The following is a 15,529-nucleotide window of genomic DNA, read 5'->3' on the forward strand; positions in this document are numbered from 1 at the left end:
TGGGTTTTTCACTTCGTTATTCTTTCCTTATGAACATGTTCATGAGCAGTGTTCATGAACAGGAGTCCTATATGCTCCAGGAGGACAATCACCTTAATGGGAATTACCAACCTCTTCTTTGCATGGGTAAAATGAAGTATCTGTCTTCCAAATTTAATTGCACTGAAATAATCAGGACCTAAAAATGACTGTTGAAGATTGATGCTTAGAGTGACAGAAAATAAATCCATTGAGTATATACCCGTGTCTGTGTGCACAGGAATCCCTGCACACATGAATGGAGACAAGCGTTCATGAAACTATGTAGATGCCTTTGTGCATGCAGGAGAGTGCATATGCAGATGTTCCTCTGGTTTAAATTAGAACAAAAATAGAAGCAACTGCTTTAATCTTCTCTTAGGAATACTATGAACATGCCATTTTTTTCCTTGGCATTTTCTGAAAAATGATGTGCTTTTAATTAAAGGCCAGTGCCGTGAGCTTTAAATCGTTAGCATCCCAGATCAGATCCAAAACCATTTTCTTCAGGTTTGCCCATTTGAGAGAATCAGAGCTATTTTTTCTGAATTAATGCTGATCATTAAAAACAGGATTTCATCCCAGAACAGCCATAAGGTAATACTGGAAATAGAAAGAATTAATGGAAACTTTATACAGCCGTTTGGCTCTTCATCAAAAGTGCAATCTTTCCCGACAAAGAACTGCATTCACTACTAGATTAAATTCTCCCTATGCATTGTTCCCAAGTCTGATACCTTTTATCAAGCTTAGCTGGGTGTTTTCAGATCTCAAATTGTGGCTTCTGTAATTGTAAGGCTTATTTGGCTGATGTCAGGAGCTTCTATGAAAGTTCTTGGGTCAAGAGCTTTCTGCTGTCTGGCAATGCATGTGTGACACTGAAAATACATGTCAGGTCAACCAAGCCCTGCAGTAAATGTAAAGAATATATTTATTATTGAGGAAAGCAACACCTTACTCCAATTTATGTTCTCATTTTATTACTGTGGCAGGTGCCAAATGATCAGTGTAACTGAAAGTCATTCTTCAAATGACTGTGTTGTAATGGATGGGAACTCTTTTCCCTAGATTCATGAAGTTGGGGAAGGGCATTTGTAAGTACATAGCATCTGGTCTCTACTGGTACCTCTTTCTGGAACAATGCAGCTCCCAGGGGATAGAGTATATCTCTTAGTAGTGAATTTTTTCCAAGCCTTATACAAGAGAAAGGTTGGTCTATGTGGTTATAGCACCTGACTAGTACTCAGGAGATGCGAGTTCAGTCCTGGGCTCTGCCTGGCTCCCTTGGGCAAGTCTCAAGATTCTTGTGCCTTGTTTTCCTCATTCATGAAAGGATGCATGCCTATCCTCTTTCTCCTGCTCAACGTTCATCTTGTCCATGGAGATTGTCAGCTCTTTGGGCAAGGGTTTACTTTTATTGCGGTCAGTCTAGTGAATTGGTGATGAACATGGTGCTCCGATTTCAACTGTAGCCTCACGGTAATTTAGATCACTCACAGGTAGGTTGTTCTTTAATGGCTTCATACAGAATCCATTGGACTTTTATAAACCAGAATTTCCAGAGCAAATCAAAAGCTCCTGGTTTGCTTAAGTTGTTTTAAAAGAACACAGTAAAATGAGGGTGGCAGTAGGGAAGAAATGTCCTTCTGGAGCTCCAAACATCAGGAGGTCTTCTCTTCTGTGAAGCCATCACACAATTGTGAGGTGCAAAGACAGCTGAAAGAAGGTCCAGGGGTGTGAAGGTATCAAGCAACTCCAGTTACAGGCAGCCTTAAGTCACTGAAACAGGAGCATTCATTTCCTCCTCCTTCCCTTTCACATCCTTCCCCCATTACTTGCCTTCCTGCTTCCCTGTCTGTCTTCCTGGAACTCCCTCTTATTTCAGCTAGAAAAAACAAACACCCTTTTTTCATACAACCACAGCTTTCAAACACGCCACTCCCAACCCCATCAACCCTCTATGAAAGGGTTTCCTCCCTTCCTCAAACCAACCTGATTCTGGTCAGCCAGGGCAGCCTGCCCCTGATCTGGTGCATCTCCTAATGTCAGCTAGGAGTTTCAGGGCCCAAGAATGTGCCTTACTCCATTTCAGTAAAGGTTGTTGAGTAATAATAGCATTCGGCTGCTTCAGTGAATATATACCTGTAGCACGTGAATGGTACAGGTTCAGCCCTTTGGCTTTGCATGATTCTTTGTATGGAGATGTCACAATCCTTCTGCAACATAAAAAGCAATCGTTATTGCAACACGCCTGAGGAGCTGTCCTATTCTGTAGTGTCCTGCAGCTCCTTCCTTCCCGTGTCTTTGAAACTGCTACAGACAGATTCTCTCCGAGTTTGGCACGTGTATAGTATATCAGGATAGGCCCTGGGGCAGCTGTGGCACCCATTATGGCCATTTTAATCCTACACATACTCCTGGTCCTCTCTATAAACCCGTTTCTCTCATCTGCTACGTCTTGACGTTTCTTTGTGATTAGTTGGGAGGCTGCCCCCCCCCCCCCCCCCCCCGAGTCCCAGGGTACCCTCACTGGTACTTTGCCCAACCTGACTCATCTCTCATGATCAATAGACCCTCTGCCCACTGGCCAAAGCCATGCAGTTCCCATGGGTGCCTCTCACACTCTGGCAGACCTACTGGTGCCTAGCTGGTACTGAGCCAGTGGTTACCATCCATGGCCTGAATGGCTCTTAATTGTGGCCTCCTCCCACCCCATTGTCATGTCCATGCCCATGCCTATGCCTCATAGGCAATACTCCATCTACAACTTAGTTCTTTTGTAGAGGCCTCAGCCCTTGTGGCTTTACCTCCCCTCCCGTTTCTTCCCACCCCCCAGCTGTAAGGGTTTCAGCCCTGGCCCAGCAATTCAGGCCTAGCTGTCCCAGCCTCAGCCCTCTCTGGGTATCTGGTCTGTGGGCCCCTCAGCCCCATCTTACTGCTTGTCTCAGTCCCTCTGGAGTCCCTAAACCACGGCAAGGCTGATCATGGTTCAGCCCAGCCTAAGCCACCCCCACAGTGTCCCTCATCTAGGGCAAGGCTGCTCTTGATGCAGGTCAACCCCCATGGTATCCCTGACCCAGAGCAAAGCTGATCTTGATTCAACTCAGTCCCCATGTTGTTTCTGACCCAGGGCAAGGCTGGTCTCAGTTCTGCCTCTTTCTAAAGTGTTTGGGCTTCTGCCCCACTCAGCCCACCAGGTCTCAAACCCTGTGGCATCCAATCCACCCCTATCAGCCACACCCTATCCTCTGGTCTAAATTAGAACAAAAAAACAAGCAACCACTTTAAACTCCAGGTGCCCTCTCTGGGTCGTCATCATACCTACCAACCTGACCTGGCAGGAGCTCCTTTCTCTGCAGACTTCAGGGCTAAACTACCACTCTATCTCAGGAGCCCAGGTTTATAACCCCTGTGCTCCTCCCCTTCTGGTCAGATGTTGACTGACCAGCTGCAGGTGCATCCCCTCATCTTGATGGGAAACTTACTGCCTACAGGGCTGTTGTTGCCTTGTTGTCTTCCCTCCTGCAGCTAACCTCTGTTCAGCTGGCTGGGGCTCTTTCTGCTGCAGTCTCTCCTTTAAAGTAACAGAAGCCCCTGGCTCCCTCTTACAAACAGAAAGAGGATGATGGTATCGAAATACCCCAGGAAGTTTGTCATTGTCATTGATGAAAAGCTGTATTTCCAGCTTGCTTTGTGATCTGTAGAGGATAAACAGTGCAAAGCCTCTTCTGTGGGTTTTCTCCAGGTAAGAAAGATAAATTGCTCTCTCTGGAAAGCTTTCTCAGTGTTTCTCAGCTGGTGTACTTGGAAAGAAGAGTGCAGCCAGCATATTACATATGACGAGGTTAATAGCGAATACCTGGATACATAGAGAACTACATACATAAACACACACACACATATTACACATACACACACACATATATATATTACACATATATGTATGTATTTATGTATGTGTGTGTGTACGTATGCAGCTGTTTGCTTTGGGTCTGCATTTGCTTTTGTCTCTTTGTATTCTACACTTGTTTGAATTGAGAAGAAGCCTCGTTAGGGAAGGACTCCCCTCTGCTTATTCCTCTCTGGCTTAAACGTCTCATGATAAGGACCTTCCCCCTGTCTGAGGACTGTTTCTATTCTGAAGCCCAAAAGTGAAAACAGGCAGAAAGTCAGGGATCATTCCAGAGTGATGCAGGACACTTTTGAGTGATCCTTAATGGAAATAAACATCTTTCATGTTTGTGTCCCCCACTGAAGGCTTCATTTCACACCCAAGGGACATATATACATGTGTTGTTCTCAAAGGACAAGACAATAAGTGGTAAGAAAATACAACTATGGAGGCAAATCCCTCCATTATTGCTGTTACTTGTTTTTTAAAGCGGAGGACCAGCTCCTCCATGGTTGCAAATCAGCACAGTGCTCTTGCCTTCTGAACAGCTACTCTGATTTTTGTTCCAGTGGTAGATGTGACCCAGAGACTTAGGCCCATACTAAAACATCCAGTGCAGAAAAGTTAAGCTATGCTGTGGACTTAAAACAGCAGGTGGGTCTGCACAGTCTAGCTCATTTAGCAAAAATGTTGCAACCTGGCTATACTTAGGCCTTCTTCTTGGATATCATTGTTGTAACCTAACTGCCTGGACAGAGAAATAATTAATGGTGCCCTTGTTCAGAGTACAAATGGAACATGTGATGGCTCAGCGAGCTATAAATTACAACTGAGTTTCCATCTGGTCCAAAGTCTATTTATACCTCACACGCCCCAATTAACTTTAAAAGTTGGGGTTGATGGTGAAACGGAGATTGTTCTCAAAGAATGTGATTGAATAAGGTCTGAAATTAACAGATAGAGACAGAAGATGCCATTTATTCCTCCAAGGCAAGGAAGGTCTAGAGCTGCACACAGATTTCACTCAGTTATTCCTGCACTGAGCCAATGAATTTGTGCTGGACATTGGAGATTACACTGAGAAGGAACAGCCAGACCTTCCAACGTGCCTTGCTCCTTAGGGATGAACAAAGTAAAAGACCCCCAATCAAAAATTCCAAAATGCTCTCCTCTGCAGGACTAAGCAGGCCTCCTAGGACCAGAAAGTTAAGGAATCTCCCTCCTATTTTGAAGACCTTTTCACTCCCACTTTCCTCACAAAGCTCTCAATCTCTCTTTAATAGGTACCAAATCCAAACAGAAAAGACAAGCCTGGCAACAAGGTGCCTTGTTTGTTAAGGTAATTCTGAAGTATTTAATAATTGGAAGAGGAAAAATTAAATCAATAAGCGATATGAACTCTAAAGCTGGAGTCAAATGCATCAGAGAAAGCTAAATCTGACTCTTGAGGTGACTCAGCCCCAGAAGGGTTACGTGGCTTAGCATTATTTTTTTGAATACTGTGCTTAATGATATAGAGAATTGTTCATTTTAACAATAAAACCATTTGAGGACTTTAGATTACCATACTATATGGGAATTTCTGCAATTCCAATTCCAATTTAAGTTGTGTGCTCAGCAACACATCTGGGCTGACTCTGTGCTCAGCCAAAGAAGCATGTGTGTACAACAAAAAAACTATGTAGGACCAAAGGAGAATTCCCTCAGCACAGAAGCAGCATACTGCCAATGTAAGCACACCAACACTTCTTCATACTACATACTCTGACATCGAGGATAGCCAGGGACATGACTCTGAAGGGACATACCTACCGCATTGAGCACCATGAGGATTCGGGACTGCAGTATAGCCAGTAAGCAGTCATGCTGAGCCTCCAGCTGTTCTATGTACAGTTTGTTCTGAGCCTCCTGCATCCAGCCTCAAGCAGAAGTTCCCAGATGCTGTCATAAAAGGTTACTCTAGTAAGATGCATGTCTTGGCAAAGCCAGGAAGAGCTGGAAACCTTGCAAAAGAAAGTCTGATCTCAAGAAATCTCTGACCCCCTCCTCATTCAGATAATTCTTCCAAGTCATTAGATATACCTGCATCCCTACTACCACCTTATGTATGAGCCTGTCAGCATTATAACCTATAGAGTTTGCTTAGGAAAGGTGCATAAGACAATGGCAGATTTCCAAGTGCAGTAGGAAATGGTGCTGATCATATCCAAGGGAGTGCTCTCCTCTTCAGGATCCATATCGAAGCAAAGCTTCATCATGGTGCTATTATAAACAGAGATGCTGCACTGTTGCCTTTTCAGAGAGGTGTAAAACCCTGGCATAGCTGCTGATCACTAAAGACCTCAACAACCCTTTTGCTAGAGCAGGAATTAATCTAGGAATCCTGACTGAATCCCAACTCAGGTAATTACATGCTGCTTCTCAGGAATTTTAATTGGGCATTTATTCTCCTTGACTTCCTGTCTTAAAGAGCAGCCTTTCAGGGAGAAGCTGTATTTTGAAGGCAGAGCTGACAATCCCTGTATGCTCAGTTTCAGGACTAATAGTGCTTTATTAATGCATGATGTTGTTAGCTGCTTCTGGAGAAGGAAACTCTGAACAACCAACTGAAATTCCTCCTTAAAAGGCTCTCCGTGCCTCACAGTGCATCACCTAATCCCTTTCAGGCTACACGTTAACTTCTTTGCATTAGATTTTTCCTCAAAAAAATCACTGACATTTTCAGCAAATTAATGACAGGAAAATTAAACTCAGAAAGCTGGTATCAGAATGGTAAACATGTGCTTTCCTGGTACTTGTTTAGAGACCCAGCTACCTTAAAATAAAAGAGTCCACTCCCTCCTACTGAAAGCAAGTCTGATGCAGTAGGTCATTTAGTAGGTCTTTTATCTCTGAGCTTCAAGTCTCTGGGTTCCCGTTCCCAATTCTGAGCTCCAAGTGGGGTTTTGGTCCTAGAAGTGCTGCACAATCAGATGTGCCAATGAACAGCAAGCACTCTGATGGAAATATGAAAGTGTTCCAGAAAAGAAAACACTGTGTTTTTTTACCAAACATAATCCTCCTGCTTTGATTAGGGCCCTGGGATGGAAGCTCTCAAGGTGGGCAACAGCTCTTCAATTTGTTCACTATTATTAGACATAGTAGTCTGGTATCAGGGGAAAAAAGAAGCAAACAGCTCTGTGATCAAAGAATCACAACCTGCTTGCCCCCCCTGAATGACTAGGGCTAGAAAGGCCCAGTTATCAGTTTTCTCTTACCAAAGCCTTCTGGGAGTGAGGGGGTCTGAAGTACACTGTACTGTAATGCTAGCTGCTGTCTTACATTTCAGTGCTCAGGAAGGCAACACCAGGAGGAAGAGAACCTGGGAGAGAAAACAGGTGGTACATGTAAGTAAACGCTTTAATGCTTGAGAAAGCCTATTGATTTTCTGTTGAAGAATAATTCCAGGAGCTGGACAATATGTACTTACTGTGTCTGTGGAACAAACATCCTAGGATTTAAGAAACCATCCTTTACCTTCTTGGCCTATCCCAACAGTGGCACTCAGGGTATCCCACTGCCCTCAGCAGCAATCATACCATTCTTCTGAATGAGATCTTAGAGTGTACTCCCATTTGCCACAAATGGCTAATGTTCAAAGGCCTCACTCTACACTTCTAAGATAGTAGGATCTTGCTTTTATCATGCCCATCCTCTTCATAAAGGAAGATCTAAGGCAATGATTCTCAACCAGGGTGCCATAGCATCGTGGGGTACCTTGAGACTCTTTCAACGGTGCCAGGGGATGCCATGCCATTTCAGCACTGTTAGGTGGGCAGACATGGTTCACAAGATAGATAAACCCAGAGCTTTCAAATAGGAATCCATAATGTTACAAAAACATTCTGACCTATTGTGGTCTTTCTGAGTTCCTGGCAGCAGAAAAATAGTCTATTATTTTGCCTTAGTCAAAAAATGAAAACTAAAAAATGGCATTTTCCAAGAGGTGACTCAAGTCTAAAAAGTTTGAGAACCACTTGTGTAAGGCCTGATTCTCTATCGTCTTGCACCTTGGCAATCCTTTACCCAAAATGGTTTAATATGCCCAGTGGGCTTGGGCATTAGACTCTCTTTGCATGGGCAATACAAAGTGCAAGACCAAAGAATCAAGCCTCATTTATCTGGGGCTGTGTGTACTCTTGCTGAGTACAGCACTGCTGCTGAGGTTGCTGAGGCAGTTACTGTACTGTCAGGCTTTAACTCACTACTGAAAAGCCCTGGAGAATAAAAGGTGTAATATAAAACCAAATTTTCTCTATACAAAAGGAACTGATCAAGTAAGCATTTCATGAGGTTATCTTTATTTTCTGCAAAGCCTCTGAATTTGATCTGGGCTGAAGAGAGATGCCAAATAGCATTGAAATTCTCTGCTGAGACCCCTGGTGCAGATTTATTTTAAGAGCAGCAGCAATAATCCAGAGCAGCTCTCAGCCACTTCTCTCACACTCGAGCATTGGAAAGCTAATGCTGCACAAGCAAGATTAGGCTGGGCCTGCTATTTTCTCACTTAGGTCTCAAGTGGCTCCTACTTCCAGCTACTCATGATGTTTCATTGGCTGACAGCTTCCTCTCCTGGATACTATGAGAAATTATTGCTCTTAGGCAGTTGCCCCACTATTTCCTGCATGTCATAGATTGAGAAATAGCCTGATCCATCTCAGAATGGATAGAAAGGAAGATCAAATTCTCTATCTCAAGATGAACAAGATCTTTTCCAAGAGGTTTTTCCTCTTCCTAGGGGACAATAGTAGCACCTGTTCTTGCTTTCTGTACTCCTGAGGAACCTTTAACCTAATTTCCTCTTTTCCATTGCACTGCTCAGTGCTCACCAGGCTGCATCCATGGGGAAAATATCCCATCTACCGAGGAGACTTATATGAGCATAACAGCCATACTTGGTCTTCCAGAAGATTGAGGGAGGAACAAAAAAAGACAGGACCAGAGAGAATGAACAAGGTCAGCAACAGGAATCAGCCACTTTATAAACTCTTTGATACTATGAAAGTCACACTGTGAACTCACAACAGTCAAACAGGATTTAATGAGTCAATACCTACTGTTCTACTTGTTCCACATTGCCAACGCACACACTTCATCATGCAGAAAAGGCAAGGAGTTAATCACATTATTGTAAGGCACACAGGGATACAGGACCAGAAGAAGGTTCAGATGCCAAGGTGTCCAAAGAATTATACAAGGCATTTGTGTCTGTCTGGGTTGCTTTGGCCGATGCTAAAAATACAGCAAAACAACTGTGGCACTTTTCCCTGTAGGTGGAGTGTCATTATGAAGAAGATCACCCTCTGTGTCACCAGAACCTGCTGATTTGTCTCTTCTGAGTCCCACTGTCAGTTGCAGGTAGCATGAAATGTGGAGACTGGTGGGCTGCTATCGCTTTGGGAAAGTGCATCCCGCACAATAATCACTAGTGCCAATAGTTTGAGGAAGGAACGTATATAGGGACTAAAGCAGGGGCTAGAGTATCAGGATTCCTGGGTTCTTTCCCTGGCTCTAGCAGTAACTTGCTGTGTGAATTCAGCTCTACTTCAAACGGAAGATCTCAGCATCATCTACTTCCTGGTATAGTGAGGTTTTTTAAGTACTCCCAAATGCCAGTGAAAGGGCTATGGGAAATTCAATGGATTATTGTTGTTGTGGTTATCCTAACTCACTGACTCCATTATTATAGGGTCTGGGTGGAGCTATCGTATCTTTGTTCTAAATATAAAAATATTTTGCCCCTGTATCTCATACCGATGGTGTGTGGTTTGTCTGGCAAACTTCTAAATCCAGGACACAGGGTCTCCAGTGTAGCTTGGCTTTCACCAGGGCCTTCTCATTGCTCTATATTGCCTCCTTGCTCTCATAAGCAGCTCACCGTTCAGTCTCTGCAGTAGAGTCACTGATGGCGTAACTTGTGCATTTGATTCTGAGGCTGCCACGTCAGGAGTATTAATTCTTAGTCATCTGGCCACGTGCCCTGCCAGCAATGCCCACACCTGCCAGGATTGCACAGAGTTTAGAAACCAAACGCTTTATTTCTGACTAATTTTCCTCATGCTCATTACAGGGCACAGCTTGGATTCGATGCCTTCTCTTTGCTTTCTTGCAGAGGGTGACAGACTGTTCTTTATTTAGTGCAGGCTGGGGCCTTCCAAGAAAAAATGGAATTTGCCATCATGGCAATGGCAAAGCAGCTGGTGTTAGCCTGGGCTTCCTCCATCTGCTGGTTGTAGCCACTCATTGCAGCACATTTTATACTCAAGCTTGGAAACACTTTGGGCCTAGCACGTTCTTTTATAATGTCTGTGGACAGAACCTAGCTCAATAAATACATAATTAGCCATATAAATAACAGGTGGTAATAAGCAAAGAATGCAATATCAGATGCTGGGGGAGGTCTTTTCTTGTTTGATTGCTTGGGTTTTTATTTGTTTTCATTTGGCCAAGAATGTAAATGACATGGCACTGTGACGAAGCTGTGAGCCACGGAAAATGTTATACATAGTACTAACAACCAGGTGAAGACTGGATTAGTTCAGCATTGTGGCTGGTCTGGGCTTGCCTGATCAAACAAATTACACTGCACATTTTCTAACACAAAGCCTGTTTACAATGAGCTCTGTGAAATTGCAGTATAAAGGAAACAAAAGTGGAAAAATGAGAGAAAGGGGAAATTCACTTAAGAATAGCCAATAGGAAATGTCCAGCCTTAGTAAAAGACATAAGTGAGCACATAGAGAGAAAGAGAAAGGGACAAGCAAGATTCATAGATTCATAGAGTGTAAGGGGCTGGAAGGGACCTCACGAGATCATCGGGTCCAGCCCCCCGGCACTAGGCAAGAAAGACGACTGTCAAGTGACCCCAGCAAGGTGACTGTCCAGTCTCCTCTTGAAGATTTCTAGGGTAGGTGATTGCACCACCTCTGAAAGGAGTTTATTCCACAGTCTGGACACTCTGTGAAGAAGTTTATCCTAGTGTTAAGCCTGAAATGGTCTTCCAAGAGTTTGTGGTCATTCCCTCTAGTTTTCCCCAAGGGTGAATCCTACCTTCTGCGAGCGTATCACACACAGACTCCTTGATTAATTTTTCCAGGATTTTCCCTGGAATAAAAGTTAGGCTAATTGGCCTATAGTTGCCCAGGTCCTCTCTCCTACCCTTCTTGAAGACGAGCACAACATTGGCCCTGTTACAGTCTTCAGGGACCTCCCCCAATTGCCACGAGTTTTGGAAGAGTTTCGCCAGAGGTCCCATGATGACTTCAGCCAGCACCTTCAGCACTCTTGGATAAAGTTCATCTGGTCCTGCTGACTTATAAATATCTAACTTTTCTAACTGATTATGCACCAGCTCAACATCAACAGTAGGAAGGTGGTCATTCCCACCATGTCCATTCTGAACCATATCTAGTATGCTTTTCCCCTTAGCCAGTGAAATACTAAAGCAAAGTAATCATTCAGGAGTTCAGCTTACTTGTGTGCTGGCCTCCAGGCATGCTCCAGTCAGTGTTTCCCAGTCCCCCAGCGATCTTAGTTTAAAGCCCTATCTAAAAGATCGGCCATCCTGGCTGAGAACAGGGACTTACTCCTCTGCATGAGGAGCAATCCCTTCCCAGGAGTCCTCTCTCCCTGAAATGTGCACTATGGTCAAAGAAACTGAAGCCCTCTTGGTAGCGGCCGACAGTCGTTGGTTCACTTCTTTGATGCATCCTTCCCTCCTAGGTCAGTGGCCTGCAACCAGGAGCACAGAGGAAAAGATGATGAAATCAGATGGGATAGAAATGTTATTAAATGACTAAGGCATATACTTCAGTGTGGCAGCATGCATCAAGCTTACATGAAACATTATAACATAGCTACATTATAACACATTAGCCATTCAACATTGAATCCTTGGGGCTTGATTCTTCATTATCATACGTTGTTCACAGGGCTAAGGGTAAAAACACTATTAGTACAAGAACTGTGCATTTATTTTTCATGGATGTAAATGAATATTTGTGATGTAGAGCAATGAAAAATCAGGCTACTGATCTTTATTATTTATGCGCAATTGGGAGTACTTCAAAAACCTCCCTACACCAGGAGGTAGATGATGTTGAGATCTTCAGTTTGAAGTAGAGCTGATGTCACACAGCAAGTCACTGCTAGAGCCAGGAAAAGAACTCAGGAATCCTGATACTTTAGCCCCTGCTGTAGTCCCTAGATAAGTAAATATGTCTGCAATTAAATGAAGCAAACTGCTTTGGGGTCTCACAACGCATCCTTGAGAAGGGAACTTGCACGTTATTGGTCAGGTACAAACTACAGATCTTTAATACTAAACCCTGTGTCTTGGTTGTGGTTGTCCCTCTGGCAAGTCAGAGTGACTCCTCTTCTGCTTCAGCCCATGCCAGGCTCTTGAAGGGTCTATACAGGGAAATCAGTGTACAGTGAACTAGTTGCTCTGTCCCAACTCCCTGTGCAGACATTCTTAGCATGAGGCTGGGTACTCTTGTTTCAGAGTTTGTGTGCAGCAGTTAGTGTGTTGTAACTGTGCACCCTAATTTACTGCACTCCAGCTTTCCCACATGGACAAGCTGAGATACCGGTGACCTCAGGTCTGCATCCCCTGATAGTGACCTTCTGTGAGTCCTGCATCCCCTGATAGTGAAGCTGAGTATGTTTATGGTGTTATTTCACTGCCTAGCCTATTACAACTCCAGAAGAAAGGATTACCTGCAGCAGCCCTAGGCCTGTGGTGATTATATTTTATCATCAGTAGCTATCTTAAAAAAATTCTGTAGTGTGGATGGCAAACCTGATTCACCATAGATTCTCTGTCAGGAGTCAGGTGGGGACTTAGGAGCACCTCCTCTCAGATGCACGTTAGCTCTGGCTGTGCAAATCCGGCCCTTGATTGAGATTCTGGGGATCTCATGAAGTATTTGTATCTGGAATATTATGTATGTTATGTATCTCTCCTGCAGCCTGTAATGTTGTGATAAAGAAAAGTAAGGATAAAAACACCGAATGTGTTTGGGTTATTGGTGAAAGGCCTGGTCTCCCCATGAAGCTAGCTTCCAAGTCTAAGGTAATGGGAGCCCAGTATTCAAAATCTACAGAATATAACCAGTCGTATTGGTCTGAATGAGGGTTAGCCAAGATGCTACCTATTCATCAGCACAGCATGTGCTCTTTCACCAAGAGAAGGCTGCAGTGTAGGACTCAAATGTTTTAACAGTAATAAAATCTGCCCTATGGGAAGTTTGAATTATTTTTCTAAAAGCCAAATACTTCCATTTTCTTTTGAAAATGAACAGCAGGAAGAGCCGGTAGCACTATAAATCTCCAGGGGCCCTGTGTGTGGTGAGAGATACTGATGGCAGGAGACCTGCATTTCCCAAGTGTTAGCTGTCTGGCTGGCATCAGACTCTGTGTTTTTATAGAGTCTTTGGGCCAGATCTGGAGCTGACATAAACTAGCATAGGTCCATTGAGAAGAGTAGGACAAGGATGCTGTCCACTGCTGAGGATCCCGCCCACTGACCACTTCAGAATGTATGGAAGGAAAAAGAACAATTGGGGATTTTAGAGCTTTGGATCTTTGCTTTCAGTTAAAACCTCAGCTTTTGGAGGTCTTACCAAACTGCAGAACAATTTCTCATGGTCTTGCAGACAAAACCCTGAGGTATTTAAATAGGGTGGCATTGAGGTTTGCTTCTGGGGTCTGACAAATTTGGTAGCCTGGCACAGTGGAGTATGACCCCACCTCCCTAATTCCCATCTTGGAAGCAGGAAAGAAAGCAGTCTGACCTCTAAGTCATTGTTTGTTAGACACTCCAGATGTCTTACACATGCTTGGGGGTGGAGGGAGAGGGGGAGCGCTTTAATTAGAGCAGCTCTCCGGAGTGTCCCATTTGATGAGCCTCCATTTTGAAGCACAGGGATGCTGAATACACATGATACCAAGGCTGCTGGAGCACACTAATTAGCACACTCCAGCAGACTTGATTAATTGAGTCTGCTCGGACACATTCTAATTAGAGTATGTCAGAGCAGGCATCAGATGCATGTATAGGTGCCCGATTCCTGGTCCTCTCTAAGTTCTACAGAAAACCATCTCCATATTCACTCCATAGTAGCTACGTACCCACAAGCCTAGGTAGAGTAGAAAAGAAATGCCCCCCAGAGGAACAAGGAGGGCAGACAGCCTGTGGCCATATACATTATGTATAGGGTTGCCTCCAGCCTAGAGAGCTCAATCCATGTATTTATCATCTCTCTGTATTCATGCGCTGAACACACAAGTTTTGAAATTTCTAGGGATTACATTTCTTCTTCATTTGCACACATGCTATTTGTAATTATTATTGTACTTATTATATTTTAATGTCTATGAAGAAAGAACATTCTCATCATTTGTGATGGCCCCTGAGCTTGGGGGCCTGGTATAACTATAACCCTATTCTCCCTCTCTCATAGATCGTGGCTGCTTTAACAAAGATGTCGTTCTACACAGCCTATGCTCCTGCCCTGCAGTGGAGAATTCTGCCAGACACTAACATACCCTGAAGTGTCTTTAGATCTACTGTCCCTAAAATACCCATGTAGGCAGGGGTGACATGTACGGGGTGCACGTACACCCCCTGAGCGTGGCAGTGCACCCTCTACAAAAAGGCGCCACCAACACTGTCAGTGGCACCTGTGGGCGGTTGCCGCTCACCACCCCACTGCCAACTCTGCCGGTGGCGTCTGCGGGCAGTCCACAATCCCTGCTGGCCACTGTCGATGCTGCCAGTGGCAGCTGCAGGTAGTCGCTGACCGTTGGTTGGCGCTGCCCCTCCCCCCTTTCTCTCCCCTCCCCCCGCAGCTGATAGCACTGACAACATCTGCAGGAGCTCCCTGCTTGCTGCCGCCATGCTCCCGCCACTCCCGCCCCTGCTGCCGCCGTGCCCCACCAGCCGCTGGGGGCACGAGTCGTTCATGCGTGTAGGACACCAAGAACAAGAACAGACAAGTTTTAGTGTAAGACTCCCTGGCCGGTTTTTTTATGGCCAAAATTTAAGGAGCTGTGATGCATGCTTTTTTCATGGGTTTTCCCATCTTTAACACAACCTCTGGCTAATAGGGAGACACTGTGTATGTGATGTTTAGTGTCAGAATCAGTAGATGGAAATAAAAGTTTTGGTAGAAGAGGTTCTAGACAAGATATGATGTACAAGCTTGGTCCTTATACTGTAATGATCGTTATGGGTTTGGGAGACAACAATTACCATTGAATGAGAAGGAAACAAAGCTTTTTTTATTAAGAGCCAATGAGAACTGCTTCAACTGGAATATTCAGCTTTTTTCCTTTGTGCAGGATTTATCTTCTAGTTCCCACAATCACAACACTAAATGTTAGGGAACATCTCTAAATTCTAATCTTCCACTTACATATCACATATGCTAAAAAAAACAATGTTGGGGCTGGAACTAGAGGAACAGGGGAGCTGTTGGTCAATATGACAATGCATTGGCAGTGCTCTGTGGCCCTGATCTTAACTAGTGCTGCTCCTCATCCTGTTTCATTAGCCCAACCTCCACACAGACTATAATG

At 44.3% G+C, this 15,529-nt stretch overlaps 1 long non-coding RNA gene across 3 annotated transcripts in view; it reads right to left on the minus strand.

Annotated features, from left to right (window-relative positions):
- Positions 1-931: 931 nt before the first annotated feature.
- The window catches only part of LOC109282472 (uncharacterized), a 40,817-nt gene continuing 26,219 nt past the window's right edge, over positions 932-15,529 (minus strand). Inside the window, exons 2-6 of one of the 3 annotated variants that reach the window (XR_009464326.1) lie at positions 11,424-11,680; positions 7,168-7,271; positions 3,344-5,851; positions 2,011-2,234; positions 932-1,903 (exon numbers count right to left, since the gene is read on the minus strand). This is a non-coding gene — a long non-coding RNA (uncharacterized LOC109282472). The remainder of the gene's footprint in view (positions 1,904-2,010; positions 2,235-3,343; positions 5,852-7,167; positions 7,272-11,423; positions 11,681-15,529) is intronic. The other 2 variants (XR_009464325.1, XR_002089467.2) reach the window with 2 other exon arrangements.

The sequence above is a fragment of the Alligator mississippiensis genome, chromosome 9, assembly GCF_030867095.1.
Source record: "Alligator mississippiensis isolate rAllMis1 chromosome 9, rAllMis1, whole genome shotgun sequence".
Lineage (NCBI taxonomy): Eukaryota > Metazoa > Chordata > Crocodylia > Alligatoridae > Alligator > Alligator mississippiensis.